Raw genomic sequence first — 22637 nt, 5'->3', positions numbered from 1 at the left:
AAAGAACAATTCACTATAGGACACCAAAGAATAATCAGTCATGTAACTGGCTGGTAAGTAAAACACACCATATTCATGTATTATTAGAGTCGTTTCTTATTCTTTTTTTTTCTATTTTATTTTTGATTTGGGCTTTGTTAATAGTTTACCAGTTAGGTGTCAATGTTTAATTTAAAAATTGACACTTATGTATGTATTAGCATTATATGAAGTACATAAAATTACAAAAAACACCCTTGAGAAGTTATTAAAAAAAAACAAAAAAAAAACAACACATAGTTCACCCAAAGTCCTATCTATTAACATAGAGGCAAAGGAACTCTACTTTTTGACTTGACTTTTTTTGTGATTTAATTTTTATTGGCTTTTCGGTTTAAAAATGCATAAAATTTAAGAAAAATTTAACCAAAAAAAATGACAATTAATACATCAAAACAATGGAAATAAAGGGCATGCAAAATAATGATATGAATCATAATAATAATAATAACTACGACAGTTTACATCATCCGATGCTGCATGGCATGTTTGTTCCTGGGATGTTAACAGATCATACACAGTTACATAGAGGGTCCCTGCACTAGCGTCATTATGCATCAACACATTCCTTATCATTTCAGATTAGTAGGCCAATTTTTTCAAGAAAGATTACTATGTTGGATAGTTCATCTCTCCATTCCTTAAAACATATCCTTTGCTTTTGCCTTTCCGTCTTCTTAAGATAACGCCTGTTTCCCGTTACGAGCGCTAGTTTGACCCATGAACACAGACATTGTTGGCAGAACACCCAAAATACACAATGCTGGGCCTTTCCTGAACTCTGTCCTCAGTACATCATTAATGGATCAGGTAATGGCAGTCCAGAGATTGTGCACAATGTCACGTTCATATAATTTGAACTGGGTTAGTCATCTTCAAAGTATCATTAATAAAAATAAAAAAAGAAAGAAAAAAAGGCATGAGAATTTTTTTTGTATAGTATTGCACCAACAGATAACGGACTGTTCAAAACACATTTAAGTGCATCAGATGTTTCAAACAGAACAAACAAACAACAAAAACATAATGAAAATGAATACATAACATATAATCAACCATATAATAAGGAGACCTGATACTCTTAGTTCTGATCAAGACTGCTCTCAAGTTTAAATGATGTCCGTTTCTAAGTAGTTACTAAGTGTGGAATTCAGGAAAAGAGCTGTATGTAGCTGGTACTTCAAGTGTTGATCCACAGTTATGAGCAACAGGCCTTCTGTTGAGCCCAGTTCCAGCATTAAACATAGATGTCTATGTTTAATGAGAACCTTGCAAAAACAGTTTGCATCGTGAGCAGGCGTTTGATAAGAGCATGTCAAAATTCAACGTTTGCCTGTCTGAAATTTCAGGGACTGCTCTTGTTGACTTTGACGGTGAATTAACTCATTGATTTTTGTTTCGGAGCATTTGGTAACAAATCAAAAGCCGCCCCCTCAAGGAAAGACTCCCTTTCACGCAATTTCCCAGAGTGCTCCCTATGGAGATATTCAACTCTTTTGCTGTTTTGTTGGTTGCCACTGATGCTTGTTATTCAGGAAATGTTGTGTAAAAATGTAGACGTAAACCGATGAACGAAGCTCTGTTCAAGTGTGGTCGTTGCTTGCAGTCAGTTTGAAACTCTGACCAGCACTAAAAAAATGTACAGATCCACAGAGGCTTGTATAAAACAAACTTTCAATGAGAGATTGAAAGATTTTTTGCCATCATGATCAAAGGAAAACATTTGATGACATCACCATCAAAGGAAGACATAATCAAAGGACAGAATTATATGACATCATCGAAGGAAAACATTCTATGTACATCCGTATGTAATAATCCGTCTGTTTTGTGTGTCTTCTTGTGATTACGCTAATCAAAACTTTTTCTTGGCAATTTACATTGAAATCCAGATAAGTCATGGGATGACAGGTCATTCTGATATTGGCGGTTAAACATAAGTTGACTTGGCTCTGAATTCAATGGGACCTTCGTGTGATAACATAACGTCAACGAGTGTTTGATCGACACTTCACATGTTAGCTTGTAGCTTGAAAGGCGTCAGGGGCAATCAAATATAGTTTTTGGATGTCTCCATCTGTGAGTTGTATAACTTGAGGAGCAGTAATTTCGTAGTAGTTGCAGCAGCAGAGTCATTACATGGTAAGTGTTAAGTATTCGGACCTCGGATTTTGGAGATGTTTGATGATAACCAGATGTTAATTTTGAGTTAATAGCATGCAGAACATGCAACACTTTGATAAAAAATATATTGTTCAAACTCATTTTCTGAAATTCATTGAACACATTATATCCAGAGATCAGTTTGTTTTTTCACGCTGTCACAGGACGAAGATTAACAAGTTCAACAGTAGTTTTAGATAAAAATACGAAAAACATTATTCACTTCAGAAAGTGTCTTTTCATTCAAAGATACCAGAAGTTAATTTAAATTATTTTTATTTTATGTACAGCATCAATAAATCTAATATGCTAGTGATCATATTTTCTTTACTAAAAATGTATAGTCTGACTACACAAATCTATAATGAAAATTATTTTGGACATTATAATTAATTATAATATTGTCTATTAATTGCTTTGACAAAATTCACTAAAATTATAACTAAATCACCCTGGCCGTTTTTTTTTAAAAACAAAAAAACACAATCATAGGGTGATGGAGAGGAAACGTTTGTGACAGGAGTGGAAAGGGGACAAATTTAAGAACTGCATTTCATGCATTGGCCAAAATTAGGTAGAAAGGTTCCAAGTCATAATTAATGATAGGACTGACAGAAATAATCATGTTTTATTTTAGAACAATACTCAAAAAAATACGGTTAACTCCATAGTCCTTTTTAAAACACGACAGCATGGCAAAAGTAAACAATTCCTTGGATATGGCTCAATAATTTGGAACACAGTACTGATGATGCTTTTGCTACAATGTAAACAACATATATCAAATAACATTACTATAGAACATGACAAATTAATTTTTGATTTCTCAATTAGTCTATCCTGTTGATAAGAAAAAGATTAAAACAGTTCAATCTTTTTATATATTTATTAATCTAAATTCTACACCAAAATTCTCCTTGTCGTATCTTGATGCACCTCCTTAATAGCTTCTATAATATAATTTTTAATCATTATTGACACCCCCCTCACATTGCTAGCCCCGGTATTATAATACATATAACCCCTCCATTCCTCACTCACTTCTCTAAGCAAATTCTCATCCCAATTACTTTTGTGTATGCGTATGATGTCGCTATGGTATGTGAAAAACAACTCTTTTACTTTTCTTTTATTTCTTAAGCCATTTACATTGACCTAGGTTATTGTGACTATCAAAAAACACAGAAATTAGTCACGTGGTGGCTATTGAGGATTAGTTTTACTCGACTCCTGGTTAAAACAAAGTATGTGCTAGGTTGTTGTTTCTCTTTGGGTGATGTTCCCATTTATTGCAACAAAAAACATAAAAAGATTGTAACAAAAAAAAGCTCAAACTCTGGCTCTGAACTGAACTCATACTGACAAAGAACTAATGTCTAACACCTATTGCTAGGCGTCAACCAATTCAACTCAAACAGAAGAACTATGCTACACCCTAGTGGTGAAAAGAAGATACAACATAAATGAAGAGTGGCTCCTACAATGTCCTTTGCAAATATTGGCACTCCATTGATTCTGATGCCATCCTTCATCGTTACTTTGTATTTCTTGTCGCTCTTTACAGGAAACTATCTCACTGCGTTCCTTCTTCGCTCCTTTCAGCAAGTCCATTATGGCGATGGTTTGCGTAACCCCCACCTCCACTCTTACCGTCAATTCCCTCTCAAACTTTGTATTAGCAGCCATGTCTTGATCCACTGCATTCACCGCCTGTCTCTCCTCTGGTTCCATATGTTTGAAGTTAAAGGGGAAAAATGTCCCCCCAAGCCGCCCATGAGCTGTCGGGGAAACAAAAACCTGGGAGTCCGGATAATATCCGGCCAACCGGATATATCGGGCCGATATTAGCATATTTTTGTAATAATCTGCTCATATCGTATGGTTTTACCACCGTATTGAAAAACAAATAATACAAGGGCTCGGTTTGTGCTGCTGTGCGTCCTGTTGCTGCTGCTTGTGGGGTCCTGAGACATTTACAGCGCTCGTGATTGATGACCTTATCAAAACCGCACCGTTATTTGAGACAAAATGTTAATTAGATGGCACTTTTCATAAGTTGAATGCAGTGTCATTATTTTTTTATAGGCAGTGTTAATTGTGGAATGCATCTTTGTCTGTTTTGTGTGGGGCCCCACCACACATCCATCACCCACACATCACCAGCCACTCACCAGACCATCCATCCATGCACACACCATCCCACACCCTCATCCATACATCAACACACATGCCCCCCGCATCTACATCATCTACTCCTATCCTTCCCCCCCGACCCTGCCCCATCCACGCATACTCGCGAACCCCATCACAATAAAAGTTGGTGATGTGTTTAATTCCTACAACGGGAGATATGTGACCTAAAATTTGTATGGCCAAAAAAAAACAAAGGCCTGCAATTGTATCTTATTAATATCGCTTGGTATCGGAATCGGGAAAATGGAAGAATTAGGATAATATTGATTTCGGCAAAAAGTCAATATAGACATCACCTACAAAAAGCAAAACTCAAAGAACTCTTGGGGGGGAGCCAGACGGTCAATCACATGGCACTCTTGTTAACCACCTTGCTCTCGTGGAAAAATGCGTTTCTGCTTGTTAGAGGTTTTTCGCACCTTTGCATGATATCACTGTCTGCACTGATTGAATCGGGCAGCATTTTCGTTGCGTTTTGTGAAGTACGAGCCAGTCTTGGGAGCGGCATCTTGCTCTCCATGTTGATGCTCTGTTTGTCCGGATGAGTATGACTGTCAAATGTACCGGTAAGAAATCATTAGGAGAATTGATAACGTTGGCGGCATACGAAGTGTTCCGATGGAATTTATTAGTTGGAACCGGCGCTGATAAGAACCGGTTCTGATTCCCGTCCCTAAGCACGATGCTACTTGATTCTGATGCAGAGGTCTCAGTGTGAATGAATGCTGTTGGCAGAATCCTGTAGTCACAGCTGGGGTGAGCGCTTCCCAATTGGGTAAGCATGTGTGGAGACACCGGCCCAACCTCAGACTCATCAAAGGACTTGGTCTGAAGAAAGGAAGAAGAAATGGCACAAAATGTATTAATTACATTGCTTGATAGGTAGTAATGAGGTTTTCACAAAACGCAAACATTTCCCAGATCAGAAATGGCTGCAATGTTCTGAAGAAGGCTTTTTAATCTGTAGTATTTTACATGAAAATGGGAGGTCTATTTTTTACATGAACTCGGATTACGGCTTACATTCCATTTGCCAGTGTAAATATACAGTGCATGTAGTGTATATAAATATGACACGTACAAGTATTGCTTAATACAAGGGTGATTTTCATTTGCATAATGATTTCACCAGCAGCTGGCCAAAAAGTCGCAATCACTCTTTGCAAAGCCGGTTCTTGTTGGAACTTGGAAACAGTAGGTACAGCACCTTTTCTTTTTTTCTGATTCCTGTTTCAGCAGAAAAAACAAAACCCTCAACAGCTGTATTATCAGTATTGCCCACGAAGCTCTCACGTAGTCTAAAGCTTCTGTTTACTATTAAAGGTGCTTAATTTTTCCTTGTCCATAAACAAAACAGATAATTATATGTAATTTTAGGTAAAGGAGAAATAATCCAGTTATCTTACCTCCAACCTCTTTGTCCAAGATGACATTCCCAGCATTTTTTCCCCCACTCCTTTGCCACTTAAGAAGCACATCCTTCTCACCCTTATGGCACGTATTCTAGAGAGTAACCATACCACCCAGCGGACATCGTTTTCAAGCAAGCCATCTGATGACTGTACAGACGTACTTGCAGAATGTGCGGACTAACTGCCCTTTTCTACTTTTCCCCTCAGATTCCTTGACTGAGCCTCTGCACTATTCGGGATCCGCCGTTCCTGGATCTACTGCTCTGCTGGGGCCTTTGCCACAGTCTTAGATGCACTTGAACGCGCGGCTTGGCCTCTCCCAGTTCTATACAGAGGAATGTGTGGATCAGATGCTGCTTATGGTGGAGTTCAACTGATGGTTGAGGTGAAGCTTTTACCACAACTCATAACACTCATTCTCCCTTGGAGCATTGTGAAGCTTCATGTGCCTTGTCAGGTTAGATTCTTCAGTGAAAGTATTATTGCACAACTGCACTCTTCCTCTTCAAGTTTGACCCGTTATATTAATTAATTGAGTTTTCCAAATATAAAGATAGCGAACAAATCATATTTTGTCTTATTTTAGGTAGCTGGGTAGCTCATTTTCTTAACAGTAAGACGGATTCATTTACTGATGAGGCAAACTGATTAGGTAAACCTAAGATGATATATTAGATTGACAATTACCAATCTTTCACGGTTACAACAAGTTAGATAGATTTGGTTTAATGCTGCCTTGATAAGAATGTACATAAATCCTCACAACAATAAGATGCTAAACTGACTGTTAGGTGTCCATTACATACGTAATCAATACAAATTAGCGGAATGTTTTTCAGAGTATCTTTTCATTCATCAAAACCAGCACCAAGTTTAAATTAATGTTTAGTTTAATGCACGCTGACAGAAGATTAATTTGCCTGAGCGAAATGACAGCTGAGATGGACGACCGTCTACACAGTTAGCGGCATGGGATGCTTGATTGGCCCGTTGAGGAAGAAAGGACCCTTGCTCAATGATTGGTGGTCAAACGACTGGTCGCGGTAGGGCTTAGTTTACATAGTAATACTGGGTCATATACGTAGGTTATGATTGTAAAAATGTATAATGTAGGCACAGTATGATCAAGGACATATTGAAGTCAGTCACGGAATGCAGTATATAGTTGTAAATCATCGTCGCATGTATTTTGATCATGTAAATGTTCCTATGTCTCCTGATGAAAATGAAATGCTTACTGCACCTGGAATTCCCAGGCGGTTTCCCATCCAAGTACTAACGAGGACCAAGCCTGCTTAGCTTCCGAGGTCAGACGAGATCGGACATGGTCAGGGTGGTATGGCCGTAAGTAATGGGGTCTGTCACAAAAGCAGTATATATAAGTGGTCCAAAATCATCATTGCATGTATTATTATATGATGTAAATGTTCTTGTCTCTTGATGAAAAGGAACAAGGTAACAAGGAAACCTGCATAACGCCAACCATGGAAGTTGGCACCGCACATGTCCAGGTCATTTCACTTTGATACATCTTACCTGAGCGAAATGACAACTGAGATGACGTTGACGTGGGCGTAAGCCACGTTTCTGGGCGCACGCAACTTTGTTACATGAGGTCCCTGATCTGTTTAAGTGGTGCAGGCATATCTGCGTGCTACTTGCCTGAGCACGTTGCCGTAGAGATTTGTTAATGAGGTCGAAGTGGACGTTGCTTGCTGGTGACGCACAGGAGAGGGGAAATGGGAAAATGGAGACGGAAACGGAAAACTTGTGGGTTTCCAGCCAGTGGCGGGTATTACCATTACTTTCAGTTTATAGTCGAAGGACAAAATATTCGAGTGAAATGCACTCTCTGCCCAGGAAACAGTTCTTTCAACTGCGCGAAAGTCAATGACGCCACAGGGTCCATGCATTTGTTCCAGCCCAGCATGGCCAATACCAAACTTGTTGGCAGAAAGATCCTTCTCTCGCCGGTCATATGAAGGAGTGGTGATGAAGCAGCCAACACCACCTAAACAGACAAAGCTTTTTCATGTTTGTGAGTCAGAAGCAGGTAAACAGGAAAGACATTAACAGGTTGGTTGCTGGGTCCGTTTGTAGAGAACATGCTTCCCCTGTCAAATATTGAATCGCCCAGGTTTCAAAAAAATACTAGATAAAATAGTCACGACTCGCAAGCCAATGTCCGACAGGACCTGTGGATTTAACAGTGCGGCATAATTCTTTGTGGTTTCATATGTTTCTTATAAGCCATGTTGTTTACATTTATAAAATAAACATTAAGAGATGATAGGACTGTGATGTCTGTCCATGTATCGGTAAATTAAGAAATGGGAAAGTAAAGTAATAAGTAGTGAAGTTACTTTTCAAATGCAGTAACTCTCATTACACATTTACTTACAAAAGTAAGTAATTACTTTTTTGAGTAACTTCCCCAACACTGATGACTACCAGGAGATGCACTGTAAAAATAAAAAAATAAAAAAAAAACTGCTAAAGATGTAAAAATGACTACTAAAAGATACATTGTGAGAAAAATGCCAATTTAGCGTCACACATTGACGCTATGATGTTGTCAAGATGTAGAAAAGGTTCATGAATGTATTTGTCGTGTCAGATCAGTTTGTTGAGAATCAGTCAACGGGCTCGTAGCATCATTTGGGGGCTTGGTGGCTGGAGGCCAGTCCCCTTTAAAGACGTGGGGCTCAGCCATTTGTTGTTTTGTAGCCTCGGTGTGAATCATTGTTGTGTGTTGATGGTTTATTGCGGTAACTGTGCAGTGGATTTGGGAAAGTGAGGAGTCGAGTGGAAGGCTGCTTAGGTTAACAGTTTGGTTCTGCGGGTGTGGCTGTTAGCTGTCGATCATCAACATGGAATTTTTAAATTATATGTAGAGGAGTTTGTTGTATCTTTCTACCTGAGACGTGATGTTGTATACAAAAGGTCAATTTATTGATCACTAATGGCTACGAGGAGGTGAGGGAGAGAAGACATGGAACAAACCCTCCACAAAATCAGGAAGGATGTGTTGCTGTGGCAGAGTTGGACATGTCGGGAATCATTCATGAGGGACTGGATTTGATTTGTTGGAGCTCCATGAAGTGTTGTGTGCCGCTCTGTTGATGGTCTTGAAGCAGGACCATGTGGATGAATCTCTCCTCTCTCATCTCCACCAGCAAATGTCCAGAGGTCTAAGTCTACTTCAACCTCTGGATCATCAGGAGACAGCTCATCCTCTCACAAACACACCTATGGTTTATCACACACCTCCACCTGTAGAGAGGAGGAGAAAGAAGAAGAGGTGATAGGAGTGTTTCCAGAGACTCCCTTCACCATCACATCCAGTAGAAAGAGGCAGCATGGAACTTGAGTCCTGTTAAGTAGCAGCAGTGGAGCAGCTGTGGGGCTCAGCCAGCTTCCTTTCAGCTTTTGTCTGATCTTGGAAGCTAAGCACGGTCGGGCCTGGTTAGTACTTGGATTGGAGACCGCCTGGAAATACCAGGTGCTGTAAGCTTTTCATTTTCATCAGGAGACATGGTAACAATTTACATCATCAAAATACATGCAATGATCATTTTGACCACTTATATATACTGCTTTAGTGACATTTGACGTTGATTACGGCCATACCACCCTGAACACGCCTGATCTTGTCTGATCTCGGAAGCTATGCAGCGTCGGGCCTGGTTAGTACTTGGATGGGAGACCGCCTAGAAATACCAGGTGCTGTAAGCTTTTCATTTTCATCAGGAGACATGGTAACATTTACATCATCACAATACATGCAATGATCATTTTGACCACTTATTTATACTGCTTTAGTGACATTTGACATTGCTTACGGCCATACCAACCTGAACACGAGCCATATCGTTTGATCTCCGAAGCTAAGCACGGTCGGGCCTGGTTAGTACTTGGATGGGAGACCGCCTGGGAATACTAGTTGCTGTAAGCCTTTCATTTTCATCAGGAGACATGGTAACATTTACATCATCAAAATACATGCAATGATGATTTTGACGACTTATATATACTGCGTTTGTGACAGTTAACTTTGCTTACGGCCATACCATCCTGAACACGCCTGAGTTTCAGTTTGAAAGTCTAACAGAATCTACGGACCCACCTAGGTTTGTATAAAACAAACTTTCAATAAGATCAAAGGCAAAGATTCTATGCCATCATGATCAAAGGAAAACATTTCATGACATCATCATCAAAGGAAAACAATTGAGGACATCATCAAAGGAAGACATCCCATGACGTCATCGCCCTGTTTCATCCATCGTTTCTTTTGTATGTGCGTGAGCATGTACGGAACTACGTATGGATATAACGTTGCTCCATGTGCGCGCATGTAGTCGCACGTGCGTCTGTACGAGCGCGAAAACAACACACAAGAATTAGACCAACATGCTCCCATAACTGTGTGTAAAGGTTTGTTTAAGCCTCATCCACATTGTATAATCAATATGTTTGTGTCACGTGTAGTTTAATCATGTGCGGCTGATTCTTTATCGTATTTCCTTCTGAGGTATATAATGGTCTAGCTGGAACTATTATACTTGTGGCTTTACTACACAATGATGTAAGTATTATGTAAATTAGTTCTGTTTTTGCGTTTCTTTCGGGCAATACAGCAAACCCCAACGTCTGAGGTGGTAGCCCGTTGTGATGCTGCCAACTGGTACAGCATTAAATAGTTGTACAACTACAACTATAGTCGAAGAGCCACCCTTCTTATTTAAGTGTTTATGCTCTAATGCTGGACTTTTTATGAGACATGTATAAAAGAGTGATCTATGAAAATAAAAAAGACCCCAGTTAGTTGTCATTAGATGTACTGAATCACTTGAATCTTGAATTAGAGATAAGGCAGGACTATTTTACGTTATTCCCCGTGGAGAAATGAAGGTTTTACAGACAATGCAAAATGATAAAACAAACCAAAATCAAAGGAGAGAAACTATATAAAAGTAAATATGTTAAAGGTACAAAAATAATTACATCTACTACTATTTTTCACTAATACTGATACAGTTGGTAGAAGAGTGGTAGTGGTGATTTTGGTTGCTCATGCCAAAATCTGACGACATATATTATCATATCAATAGTACCATCGGACGGCAGTGTTATAGATCTCACTATGTGACACTCAAGATTGAAAGGTGTTAATGAAAACTTTGATTGAGGAACCTAAATGAAAACACAACCAGAGTGAGAGAAAAGAAAATGATCACAGAAAACAGAAGAAATTTGGAAAATCTTTCCCACACTCTCTCTTCCTATCGCACTCCTCACAAAATTTACATAGAATGTGCCATAGAATGTTTTCCTTCATGATGTCATAGAATTCTGTCCTTTGATGATTTCATCAAATCTTTTCCTTTGGCCATGATGGCATAGAATCTTTGCCTTTGATCTTACTGAAAGTTTGTTTTATACAAGCCTCTGTGGATCTGTACATTCTTTAGTGCTTCTCAGAGTTACAAATTGACTGCAAGCAAGACAAGGAACACACTTGAATAGAGCATGGTTCATTGATTTTCGTCCAAAGTTTTACAAAATATTTCCCGAATAACAAGCATCAATGGCAACCAACAAAACAGCAAAAGAGCTGAATATCTCAGTAGGAGCACTCTGGGAAATTGCATGAAAGTGCAATCTTTCCTCAGAGAGGGCGGCTTTGAATTTGTTACCAAATGCTGCAATAACCTACGAGAAAGTCGGCGTCAAAGTCAACAAGAGCCGTCCGGCAATTTTCAGACAGGCAAAAGTTGAAATTGATATGCTGAAATTGACATGCTGAAACAGCTGCGACGTCCGCATAAGTGATGATGATTGGCTAAGGTGCAGTGGGCCTTTCACGATAAGCCAATCTCAGGCAGTGTTCAGTTTAAACACAAATCACACCCAAACCCTGGTTGGACCGGGTCGCCTTGTTTTTCTCTCTGATTCATATCTACCTGTGACATTCTGACTCTACTTCCTGGCAGACTGTATCATTGTAGAAGCTTCAGCTCAAAAACAAAAATACATGCCATGATGATTTTGACCACTTATATATACTGCGTTTGTGACAGTTAAACTTTGCTTACGGCCATACCAACCTGAAAACGCCTGATCTCTAAAGCTAAGCAGTGTAGGGCATGATTAGTACTTGGATGGGAGACCGCCTGGGAATACCAGGTGCTGCAACTTTTCATTTTCATCAGGAGACATGGTAACATTTACATCATCAAAATACATGCAATGATGATTTTGATCACTTATATATACTGATTTAGTGACGTTTGACATTGCTTACGGCCATACCTACCTGAACACGCCTGATCTCGTCTGATCTCGGAAGCTAAGCACGGTCGGGCCTGGTAAGTACTTGGATGGGAGACCGCCTGGGAATACTATGTGCTGTAAGCCTTTCATTTTCATCAGGAGACATGGTAACGTTTACATCATCAAAATACATGCAATGATGATTTTGACCACTTATATATACTGCGTTTGTGACAGTTACCGTTGCTTACGGCCATACCAACCTGAACAATCCCGATCTCGTCTGATCTCGGAAGCTAAGCATGGTCGGGCCTGGTTAGTACTTGGATGGGAGACTGCCTGGGAATACCAGGTACTGTAAGCTTTTCATTTTAATCAGGAGACATGGTAACATTTACATCAACAAAATACATGCAATGATGATTTTGACCACTTATATATACTGCGTTTGTGACAGTTAATGTTGCTTACTGCCGTACCACCCTGAACACGCCTGATCTCGTCTGATCTCTAAAGCTAAGCAGTGTAGTGCCTGGTTAGTACTTGGATGGGAGACCGCCTGGGAATACCCGGTGCTGTAAGCTTTTCTTCTCATCAGAGACATGGTAACATTTACATCATCAAAATACATGCAATGATAATTTTGACCACTTATATATAGTGCTTTAGTGACATTTGACATCGCTTACGGCCATACCAACCTGAACAAGCCCGATCTCGTCTGATCTCGGAAGCTAAGCACGGTCGGGCCTGGTTAGTACTTGGATGGGAGACCGCCTGGGAATACTAGGTGCTGTAAGCGTTTCATTTTCATCAGGAGACATGGTAACATTTACATCATCAAAATACATGCAATGATGATTTTGACCACTTATATATACTGCGTTTGTGACAGTTACCATTGCTTACGGCAATACCACCTGAACACGCTGATCTCATTGATCTCCGAAGCTAAGCAGTGTAGGGCCTAGTTAGTACTTGGATGGGAGACCGCCTGGGAATACCAGGTGCTGTAAGCTTTTCATTCTCATCAGGAGACATGGTAACATTTACATCACCAAAATACATGCAATGATGATTTTGACCACTTATATATACTGCGTTTGTGACAGTTACCATTGCTTACGGCCATACCACCCTGAACACGCCTGATCTCGTCTGATCTCGGAAGCCACGCAGTGTAGGGCCTGGTTAGTACTTGGATGTGAGACCGCCTGGGAATACCAGGTGCTGTAAGCTTTTCATTTTCATCAGGAGACATGGTAACATTTACATCATCAAAATACATGCAATGATAATTTTGACCACTTATATATAGTGCTTTAGTGACATTTGACATCGCTTACGGCCATACCAACCTGAACAAGCCCGATCTCGTCTGATCTCGGAAGCTAAGCACGGTCGGGCCTGGTTAGTTACTTGGATGGGAGACCGCCTGGGAATACTAGGTGCTGTAAGCGTTTCATTTTAATCAGGAGACATGGTAAACATTTACATCATCAAAATACATGCAATGATGATTTTGACCACTTATATATACTGCGTTTGTGACAGTACCATTGCTTACGGCCATACCAACCCTGAACACGCCTGATCTCCGAAGCTAAGCAGTGTAGGGCCTAGTTAGTACTTGGATGGGAGACCGCCTGGGAATACCAGGTGCTGTAAGCTTTTCATTCTCATCAGGAGACATGGTAACATTTACATCACCAAAATACATGCAATGATGATTTTGACCACTTATATATACTGCGTTTGTGACAGTTACCATTGCTTACGGCCATACCACCCTGAACACGCCTGATCTCGTCTGATCTCGGAAGCCAGCAGTGTAGGGCCTGGTTAGTACTTGGATGGGAGACCGCCTGGAATACCAGGTGCTGTAAGCCTTTCATTTTCATCAGGAGACATGGTAATATTTACATAATCAAAATACATGCAATGATGATTTTGACCACTTATATATACTGCGTTAGTAACATTTGACTGTGCTTACGGCCATACCAACCTGAACTAGCCCGATCTTGTCTGATCTCCGAAGCTAAGCACGGTCGGGCCTGGTTAGTACTTGGATTGGAGACCGCCTGGGAATACCAGGTGCTGTAAGCTTTTCATTCTCATCAGGAGACATGGTAACATTTACATCATCAAAATACATGCAATGATGATTTTGACCACTTATATATACTGCGTTTGTGATAGTTACCGTCGCTTACGGCCATACCAACCTGAACAATCCCGATAGTGGGAGTGGTGATTGCGAGTGGCGCGAATTTCGAATTTGCACAGCGACTGCCTGACTTCTCTGTGATATTTTTGTTCTTTGTTTGAAATCAGAAGAATAGTTGTTTTTTTTTGATCTTTTGTGCTTATCATCCCCGTAATTTCCCCGACGGCTCTCGGGCTGTTCGGGGGATTGTTTTTTTTTTTTCCGCCTAAACTAATTATGATGAATCAAGGGGAGGAAGATACAATGAACCCTCAGATGCAAGGAATGGCTGTAAATACGAAAAAGTTTGAGAAGGAGCTGACGGTGGAGGTGGAGATACGAAATCAATCGCGGTAATGGACCTGCTGAAAGGTGTAAAGAAGGAGTGTGGGGAAATTTTAGGTTGTAGAATGAAGACGGACAAGAAATCGAAATCACGATGAAGGATGGTGCCGGGAAGGCAAAGTTGATTGTGGTATAAGAATAAATGGAGTGCAGTGATCGGACGTGACATAATGAACAGCGACATGGTCGTCTCTTTCCTAAACTTACCCGTGTATCTGGAGGACAGCACGATCATGGAAAGACTTAATGAATGGGGGGTCCGGCACTGTCGGCAATTAAACGCCGTGTGTGGCGGGCACAGACATTGCCGACGGCACGAGATTTTTAAAGGTCCGATTCAACGAGCAAGTCAGATCGCTGCCATACTCCACTAAATTTGAAACTATGAGGGGCGTGGAGTATTTCCGTGTGATCCACGATAGACAAATCCAAGTGTGCAGAAAATGCATCAAGCCGGACACATCTTCAGAGAATGCCCGGAGTTTCAAGTGTTTCAGGTGCGGAGAGAGTGGCCACTACGCACGGGAGTGCGCCGAGAGGAGAAGGACGGAGGAGGAGATGGGTGAGGAAGTGGAGAAGAGAACGGACGCAACAACCACGACGGCGAAGGAGGCCAAGGTCAAACAGAGGTCCTAGACAAGGGTGAGGAGGACATGGGGATCGAGGAAGAGGAGGATCCGAAAACTGGTGGAAAGGATGTCGGTGGAGCGGAGAACACCAGTGAAGCGGACAACAAGAACGCAAATGGAGAGGGTGGAGAGGAAACCGAACCCTGCTGCCAAACAAGGAAAGGAGAATGAAGAAAAGGACCGACGACGATTAAATGGACATGAAAGAGAGGAAGAGAACGGACACCAGACTTGACAAAGATCTTTCAAAGATTCTCAGCAAAGCGGAAGGCGGAGAAAGACAAAGAAAGAGAGGAGCGAAAAGGACCGAAATCCGGTATGTGATTGTATAGTTTTGGTTTAAATGTTTACTTTTTGGTTTCTATTTATATTCAGTTTTGCTCTCATGGCCACAATAACCTCTATTAACGCAAATGGGCTAGAAATAGAGAAAAATAAAAGAGCTATTATTTGCATACCGCAGCGATATTATATGTATTCAAGAAAACTAATTGGGACGAGGACATAGTTAAAGAATGAGAGAGGAATGGAGGGGAGCTATATATTATAATAATGGGGCTAGAAACGCAAGGGGGGTAGCAATAATGATTAAAAAGGACGTTGTCGAAGACATAAAAGAGGTATATAGAGATGAGACAGGGAGAATTTTGGTGATAGAATTTAAATATAGAGAAATAGAATTCAGATTAATAAATATATACGTTCCAAATTTAGAAAAAGATAAGTGTTGCATTATTAGAGAACTTAAAAATATAATCGCAGGGAAGTGTATTATAGTTGGGGACTTCAATATAAAATGTAGTCGTCTAGATGTAGGTAAGGGAGTTGAATTTAGATGGGAAAGATCGAGAAACATGCTGTCCGGCTGATGAAAGAAAAGGGGCTTATAGATGCATGGAGAGAAGAGAACTCAGAGAAGAGAGAATACACAAGGAGGCAGATGAGAGATGGGGTTCTAAAACAAAGTAGAATAGATTTGGTGTTGGTGCAAAGTAGCATTATTGGGTACATCGACAAAATAAGGCATCAAAGAAATAGCTTCAGTGACCATGATGGGGTCATGTTTCGAATTAAGGTGGAGAAAGAAGAGATAGGAGGAGGGATGTGGATATTAAACGCAGGATTAATTGAAGAAGAGGAGTACAAGATACAGATTATGGATTTGCTAGACCGAGAGAATAGGAGAAGAGGAGTGTATAAAGAAAATGACAGGCTAGACGACAGCATAGGGGAACGATGGGAGAAGATAAAAACTTTAATTAAGCAAATTAGTATTAGATATAGTAAGAAAAAGAAAAGGGAAAATGATGAAGGAGGAAAAGGCTCTGAAACAAAAATTGAGGGCAGAGTTAAGTAGAGCAGACAATGAGGAGGTTATAATATAAACAATTATTTGGAGGCAAAGATGAAGTTAGAGAGGTTTGAGACGGAGAAATGTAGAGGAGCGATTCTGAGAAGTAAAGCAAAATATGCATTAGAAGGTGAAAGGTGCACAGGATATTTTTTTGGGGTTAGAGAAAAGAAAACAGAATAGAACATACATAAAGGAAATTAATGACAAAAACGGAGAGAAGATAGTAGATTATGTGGAGATTCTGGAAAGGGTACAAGAATTTTATGGGATCTCTATAAGAAAGGGACATAGATCAAGGAAGCATAGATGAAGAGATGGAAAGTGTAAAAAGGAAACTGAGTGAAGAGGATAGGGAATGGTGTGATAGAGACATAAATGAGAAGGAGGTGATAGAGGCCATAGGAGGATTGAAAAGTGGAAAGAGTCCAGGAAGTGATGGGATAGGGATCGAATGGTACAAAGCGTACAAAAATGAGGTAGCGCAAATTCTGGTAGATGTATTCAAGGGATGGAAAGAACAGGGCAAGTGCAGAATAGGATGGGGGGTGTGTAATAGCAATAATATACAAAAAGAAAGGAAGTAAGTTAGATTTGGAAACTACAGGCCAATTAGTTTGCTAAATACAGATTATAAGATACTAACTAAAGTCCTGGCAAATAGGATGAAGGGAGTGATAGGGAACATAGTACAGAACACGCAGAGTTACAGCATACCCGGAAGAGACATAGCAGACACAATAGCCACAATCAGAGATTCAATAGAACACATGAAAGAGGATGGAAAAGGGGGAGTAGTGCTGGGAATAGATTGGAATAAGGCCTTTGATAGAGTTAGACCACAGATTCTGTTTAGAGTACATGGAGAAAGTTGGGTTCGGGGAGAGGATGGTGGGATGGGTAAAGAGGCTGTATGACAGTGCCAAGAGCCGAGTGAAGGTAAACGGTGTCTTGACAAACCTTTTCGATGTGGAGAGATCAGTGAGACAGGGATGTCCCCTGTCAGCACTACTGTATGCAATAGTTGTTGAGCCCCTGGCGATGCTGATCAAAACTGACCAGGAGGTGAAAGGTGTTCAGTTGCCCTATGGAGGGACCTGTGTCATCAATCAATATGCAGACGACACAACTATTACGGTCCAGGGACAACAACAGTGTGAAAAGGGTGCTACAGATAATAGAAAAATATGGACGGGCATCAGGAGCCAAATCAACAAAACTAAATCAGAGATCATGTACATTGGAGATATAGAGAGGATAGAAATGGGCTTAAAGGTGGAGGAGAAATACATGAAGGTGTTGGGAGTGTGTCTGGGGGGTGGCAAGCAAAGAGGCTAGAGATGAGACATGGACTGGAGTGATTATTAAGATAAAAACAGTATGTACACTATGGAGGGGGAGAAACTTAAACTGAAAGGAAAAGTGATGGTGGTGAATAATTTGTTATTCTCAGTTTGTGTATATGTGATGAGAGTGTTAGACATGCCAGAGTGGGTTATGAATGTGTTAAACAAAACTATTTGTGACTTTATATGGGAGGGGAAAGGGGTGAAAATTGCACAAAAAACTTGATAGGGAAGAAGAGAGAGGGTGGGCTGAAGCTCATTGATTTGGAAATGAAAAGAACGGCAATAAGAGTAAGAACGATCCAAAAATACATGGAGCGTGGATTGAACTATGGATGGAAGGAGTTTTTAAGGAAATATGTGGATGAAGTGGTGTGGGGATAGGTGACTATGGTTTGTTTATGGGTTTCAAACAATCAATGACAGTTAAAATCCCAGAGTTTTACAGGGAGGTGTTTGAAGCGTGGAGAAAATTTCTACCAAAAGTAGAATATGAGTGTGATGGATTGCAAATGTTTGTTAACCTACCCTTGTTTCTCAATGAGAAATTTAAATATAATAATAAAAGTCTGTATGAGCCACAATTCAGGGTGGCAAATATTAAACAAGTCAAGGATATTAATTTATGAGGTCATCCGGGGTTTTTTGAGATTGAATTGTATTTATGATTCTGTGAATGATTTAGATGGTATGAAAGCAAAGAAAAAGTCAGCCGAATATATGAGCGGGATTAAAAGTGAGTATACCTCTGGAATGGACAAACATTATTAAAAGAGGACTGTGTGATTAAGCAAGACAAGCGTACACCCAAGATGTATGTGATTGAAAAAGAGAAGAAATGCCTCTTTGAAAATGTGAAGTTGAAAAAGGTATATGAATGGTTAATAGCTGATGTGATAAAAGAGCCAGCAGCAGAGAAAGTTTGGGCTGGCGTGTTCAATGATTTGGATGTTAAGAAGATATGGTTGAATGGGAACATAAAATATAACAGATAGAGTGTGAAAATAACGATTTCCTTATAAAACATAACGGAATATATACGAATGTGGTGTTTCATAAAATAAATAATGCTGTAAGTGCAATGTGTGATGTATGTAAAGTGGCCATGAGAGTTTTTTGCACTTTTTTTTAGATTGTTTTGAGTTAGTTGATTTCTTTGATTTCCTGAAAAAAACTTTTGAGGAACATTGGCGACTTGGGTCAGAGCTGAAGGAGGGTGGAGGAAGCTCTTTCTGTTTGGTTTACTTGAAAAGAAAAAGACTGTGAATTTTTGGTTAATTAACTACACTTTGAGCCATGCCAGATTGGCGGTTGTATATAGAGGAATTATGCTCATTTTGAAGGGAGAAATGTACAAATTAAAGATTTGTTTAAGACAATAATGAAAAAGAGATATTGAACTGAACTGCAAGTATGGGGGAGAGGAGGTGAGAGAATTTTTCATGAGTGGGAATAAGTTTATTTGTGATGGCGAAAAGGGAGAAGTTTTATTGAATTGGTGAGAGTTGGATTTGTACTTTTTATTTAGTTTGATTGTTTGATTTTTCTTTTGATACATTCATGAGAACTATGATAGGTTTGTTTCTTTTCTGATCTATGTGCAAAAGTTGACGTGACGTGTAAATTTGTGATTGAAGACTAATAAAAAGAGAAAAAAGAACACGCCGGATCTTGTCTGATCTCGGAAACTAAGTAGTGTAGGGCCTGGTTAGTACTTGGATGGGAGACCGCCTTGGAATACCAGGTGCTGTAAGCTTTCCATTTTCATCAGGAGACATGGTAACATTTACATCATCCAAATACATACAATGATGATTTTGACCACTTATATATACTTATTTAGTGACGTTTGACATTGCTTACGGCCATACCTACCTGAACACGCCTGATCTCGTCTGATCTCGGAAGCTAAGCACGGTCTGGCCTGGTGAGTACTTAGATGGGAGACCGCCTGGGAATACTAGGTGCTGTAAGCCTTTCATTTTCATCAGGAGACATGGTAACGTTTACATCATCAAAATACATGCAATGATGATTTTGACCACTTATATATACTGCCTTTGTGACAGTTACCGTCGCTTACGGCCATACCAACCTGAACAATCCCGATCTCGTCTGATCTCGGAAGCTAAGCGCGGTCGGGCCTGGTTAGTACTTGGATGGGAGACCGCCTGGGAATACCAGGTGCTGTAAGCTTTTCATTTTCATCAGGAGACATGGTAACATTTACATCAACAAAATACATGCAATGATGATTTTGACCACTTATATATACTGCGTTTGTGACAGTTAACGTTACTTACGGCCATACCACCCTGAACACGCCTGATCTCGGAAGCTATGCCGCGTCGGGCCTGGTTAGTACTTGGATGGGAGACCGCCTGGGAATATCAGGTGCTGTAAGCTTTTCATTTTCATCAGGAGACATGGTAACATTTACATCATCAAAATACATGCAATGATCATTTTGAGCACTTATATATACTGCGTTAGTAACATTTGACTTTGCTTACGGCCATACCAACCTGAACAAGCCCGATCTTGTCTGATCTCGGAAGCTGAGCACGGTCGGGCCTGGTTAGTACTTGGATTGGAGACCACCTGGGAATACCAGGTGCTGTAAGCTTTTCATTCTCATCAGGAGACATGGTAACATTTACATCATCAAAATACATGCAATGATGATTTTGACCACTTATATATACTGCGTTTGTGATAGTTACTGTCGCTTATGGCCATACCAACCTGAACAATCCCGATCTCGTCTGATCTCGGAAGCTAAGCATGGTCGGGCCTGGTTAGTACTTGGATGGGAGACCGCCTGAGAATACCAGTTGCTGTAAGCCTTTCATTTTCATCAGGAGACATGGTAACATTTACATCATCAAAATACATGCAATGATGATTTTGACCACTTATATATACTGCGTTTGTGACAGTTACCATTGCTTACGGCCATACCACCCTGAACACGCCTGATCTCGTCTGATCTCGGAAGCTAAGCAGTGTACGGCCCGTTTAGTACTTGGATAGGGACCGCCTGGGAATACCAGGTGCTGTAAGCTTTTCATCTCATCAGGAGACATGGTAACATTTACATCATCAAAATCATGCAATGATCATTTTGACCACTTATATATACTGCTTTAGTGGACATTTGACATTGCTTACGGCCATACCAACCTAAACACGCCCGATCTCGTCTGATCTCGGAAGCTAAGGACGGTCGGGCCTGGTTAGTACTTGGGTGGGAGACCGCCTGGGAATACTAGGTGCTGTAAGCCTTTCATTTTCATCAGGAGACATGGTAACATTTACATTCATCAAATACATGCAATGATGATTTTGACCACTTATAAATACTGCGTTTGTGACAGTTAACGTTGCTTACGGCCATACCATCCTGAACACGCCTGAGTTTCATTTTGAAAGTCAAACAGAATCTACGGACCCACCTAGGTTTGTATCAAACAAACTTTCAATAAGATCAAACGCAGAGATTCTTTGATTCTTCATCAAAGGAAGACATCCCATGACGTCATCGCCCTGTTTCATCCATCGTTTCTTTTGTATGTGCGTGAGCATGCACGGAACTACGTATGGATGTAACGTTACTCCATGTGCGCGCATGTAGTCGCACGTGCGTCTGTACGTGTGCGAAAACAATACACAAAAATTAGACCAACATGCTCCCATAACTGTGTGTAAAGGTTTGTTTAAGCCTCATCCACATTGTATAATCAATATGTTTGTGTCACGTGTAGTTTAATCATGTGCGGCTGATTCTTTATTGTATTTCCTTCTGAGGTACATAGTGGTCTAGCTGGAACATATTAACAGCGCTACTTGTGGCTTTACTACACAATGATGTAAGTATTATGTAAATTATTTCTTTTTTGCGTTTCTTTCGGTCAATACAGCAAACCCCAACGTCTGAGGTGGTAGCCGACGTGTGCTGTCGAGATTTGTCATTTGAAATATTGACAAGTGGTTTCCTAACATTGCTTGTATTTTGCATCAATTTGCTGTTGTCCACAATTTGAACTGACGCCGAAATAAAACGAGGCCAGTGGAGATAACGTGGTCGTTAGCATACGGTGGAGTGGGGAGCTAACTACGGGGCTAAGTTAACCGTGCTAACGGCCAATTTCAATGTGTCAGAATGTGTCTGTATGTATGTTAGTATTTTATTTTTATTTAACCTTTGTTTACCTAGGCAAGCAATTAAGAACAGTTTTACCGGCTGTAGTTGTGTTGTCATTTTTATTGCTGTAAGTTTTCTGTTTGTCTTGGAACAGGCTAACCGGTTTAGCACGTTGTGATGCTGCCAACTGGTACAGCGTTAAATAGTTGTACAATACAACTATAGCGAAGAGTCAACCTTAACATATTTGAGTTTTTATGCTCTAATGCTGGACTTTTTATGAGACATGTATAAAAAAGTGATCTATGAAAATAAAAAAGACCCCAGTTAGTTGTCATTATGATGTACTGAATCACTTGAATCTTGAATTAGAGATAAGGCAGGACTATTTACGTTATTCCCCGTGGAGAAATGAAGGTTTTACAGACAATGCAAAATGATAAAAAAAACCAAAACCAAAGGAGAGAAACTATATAAAAGTAAATATGTTAAAGGTACAAAAATAATTACATCTACTACTATTTTTCACT

At 40.1% G+C, this 22637-nt stretch overlaps 5 non-coding genes and 15 pseudogenes across 5 annotated transcripts; 19 read left to right on the top strand and 1 right to left on the bottom strand.

The window, feature by feature from the left end:
- Nucleotides 1–7038: 7038 nt before the first annotated feature.
- On the bottom strand, nt 7039–7157 carry LOC125002368 (annotated as a pseudogene).
- Nucleotides 7158–9423: 2266 nt separating this feature from the next.
- On the top strand, nt 9424–9542 carry LOC125001921 (annotated as a pseudogene).
- A 101-nt stretch (nt 9543–9643) lies between these two features.
- LOC125002865 lies at nt 9644–9762 on the top strand (annotated as a pseudogene).
- A 2346-nt stretch (nt 9763–12108) lies between these two features.
- On the top strand, nt 12109–12227 carry LOC125001465 (annotated as a pseudogene).
- Nucleotides 12228–12328: 101 nt separating this feature from the next.
- LOC125001336 lies at nt 12329–12447 on the top strand. The gene has a single exon (XR_007111596.1). It is a non-coding gene; the product is annotated as a 5S ribosomal RNA (ribosomal RNA).
- A 101-nt stretch (nt 12448–12548) lies between these two features.
- On the top strand, nt 12549–12667 carry LOC125001748 (annotated as a pseudogene).
- A 99-nt stretch (nt 12668–12766) lies between these two features.
- On the top strand, nt 12767–12885 carry LOC125003277. Its single transcript, XR_007112137.1, has one exon. It is a non-coding gene; the product is annotated as a 5S ribosomal RNA (ribosomal RNA).
- Nucleotides 12886–12986: 101 nt separating this feature from the next.
- Nucleotides 12987–13102, top strand: LOC125002421 (annotated as a pseudogene).
- A 101-nt stretch (nt 13103–13203) lies between these two features.
- Nucleotides 13204–13322, top strand: LOC125001417. The gene has a single exon (XR_007111673.1). It is a non-coding gene; the product is annotated as a 5S ribosomal RNA (ribosomal RNA).
- Nucleotides 13323–13423: 101 nt separating this feature from the next.
- On the top strand, nt 13424–13543 carry LOC125001801 (annotated as a pseudogene).
- A 101-nt stretch (nt 13544–13644) lies between these two features.
- Nucleotides 13645–13754, top strand: LOC125002413 (annotated as a pseudogene).
- A 101-nt stretch (nt 13755–13855) lies between these two features.
- LOC125001856 lies at nt 13856–13972 on the top strand (annotated as a pseudogene).
- Nucleotides 13973–14073: 101 nt separating this feature from the next.
- LOC125002169 lies at nt 14074–14192 on the top strand (annotated as a pseudogene).
- Nucleotides 14193–19820: 5628 nt separating this feature from the next.
- LOC125001593 lies at nt 19821–19939 on the top strand (annotated as a pseudogene).
- A 101-nt stretch (nt 19940–20040) lies between these two features.
- LOC125003054 lies at nt 20041–20159 on the top strand. The gene has a single exon (XR_007111923.1). It is a non-coding gene; the product is annotated as a 5S ribosomal RNA (ribosomal RNA).
- Nucleotides 20160–20260: 101 nt separating this feature from the next.
- On the top strand, nt 20261–20369 carry LOC125002634 (annotated as a pseudogene).
- Nucleotides 20370–20470: 101 nt separating this feature from the next.
- Nucleotides 20471–20589, top strand: LOC125002021 (annotated as a pseudogene).
- Nucleotides 20590–20690: 101 nt separating this feature from the next.
- LOC125001490 lies at nt 20691–20809 on the top strand (annotated as a pseudogene).
- Nucleotides 20810–20910: 101 nt separating this feature from the next.
- On the top strand, nt 20911–21028 carry LOC125001960 (annotated as a pseudogene).
- A 100-nt stretch (nt 21029–21128) lies between these two features.
- LOC125003197 lies at nt 21129–21247 on the top strand. Its single transcript, XR_007112061.1, has one exon. It is a non-coding gene; the product is annotated as a 5S ribosomal RNA (ribosomal RNA).
- The last annotated feature ends 1390 nt before the right edge of the window (nt 21248–22637 follow it).

Source organism: Mugil cephalus, chromosome 23, assembly GCF_022458985.1.
Source record: "Mugil cephalus isolate CIBA_MC_2020 chromosome 23, CIBA_Mcephalus_1.1, whole genome shotgun sequence".
Taxonomy (NCBI): domain Eukaryota; kingdom Metazoa; phylum Chordata; class Actinopteri; order Mugiliformes; family Mugilidae; genus Mugil; species Mugil cephalus.
Note: the sequence above shows the minus strand (reverse complement) of the source record. Positions and strands in the feature narration are given on the sequence as shown.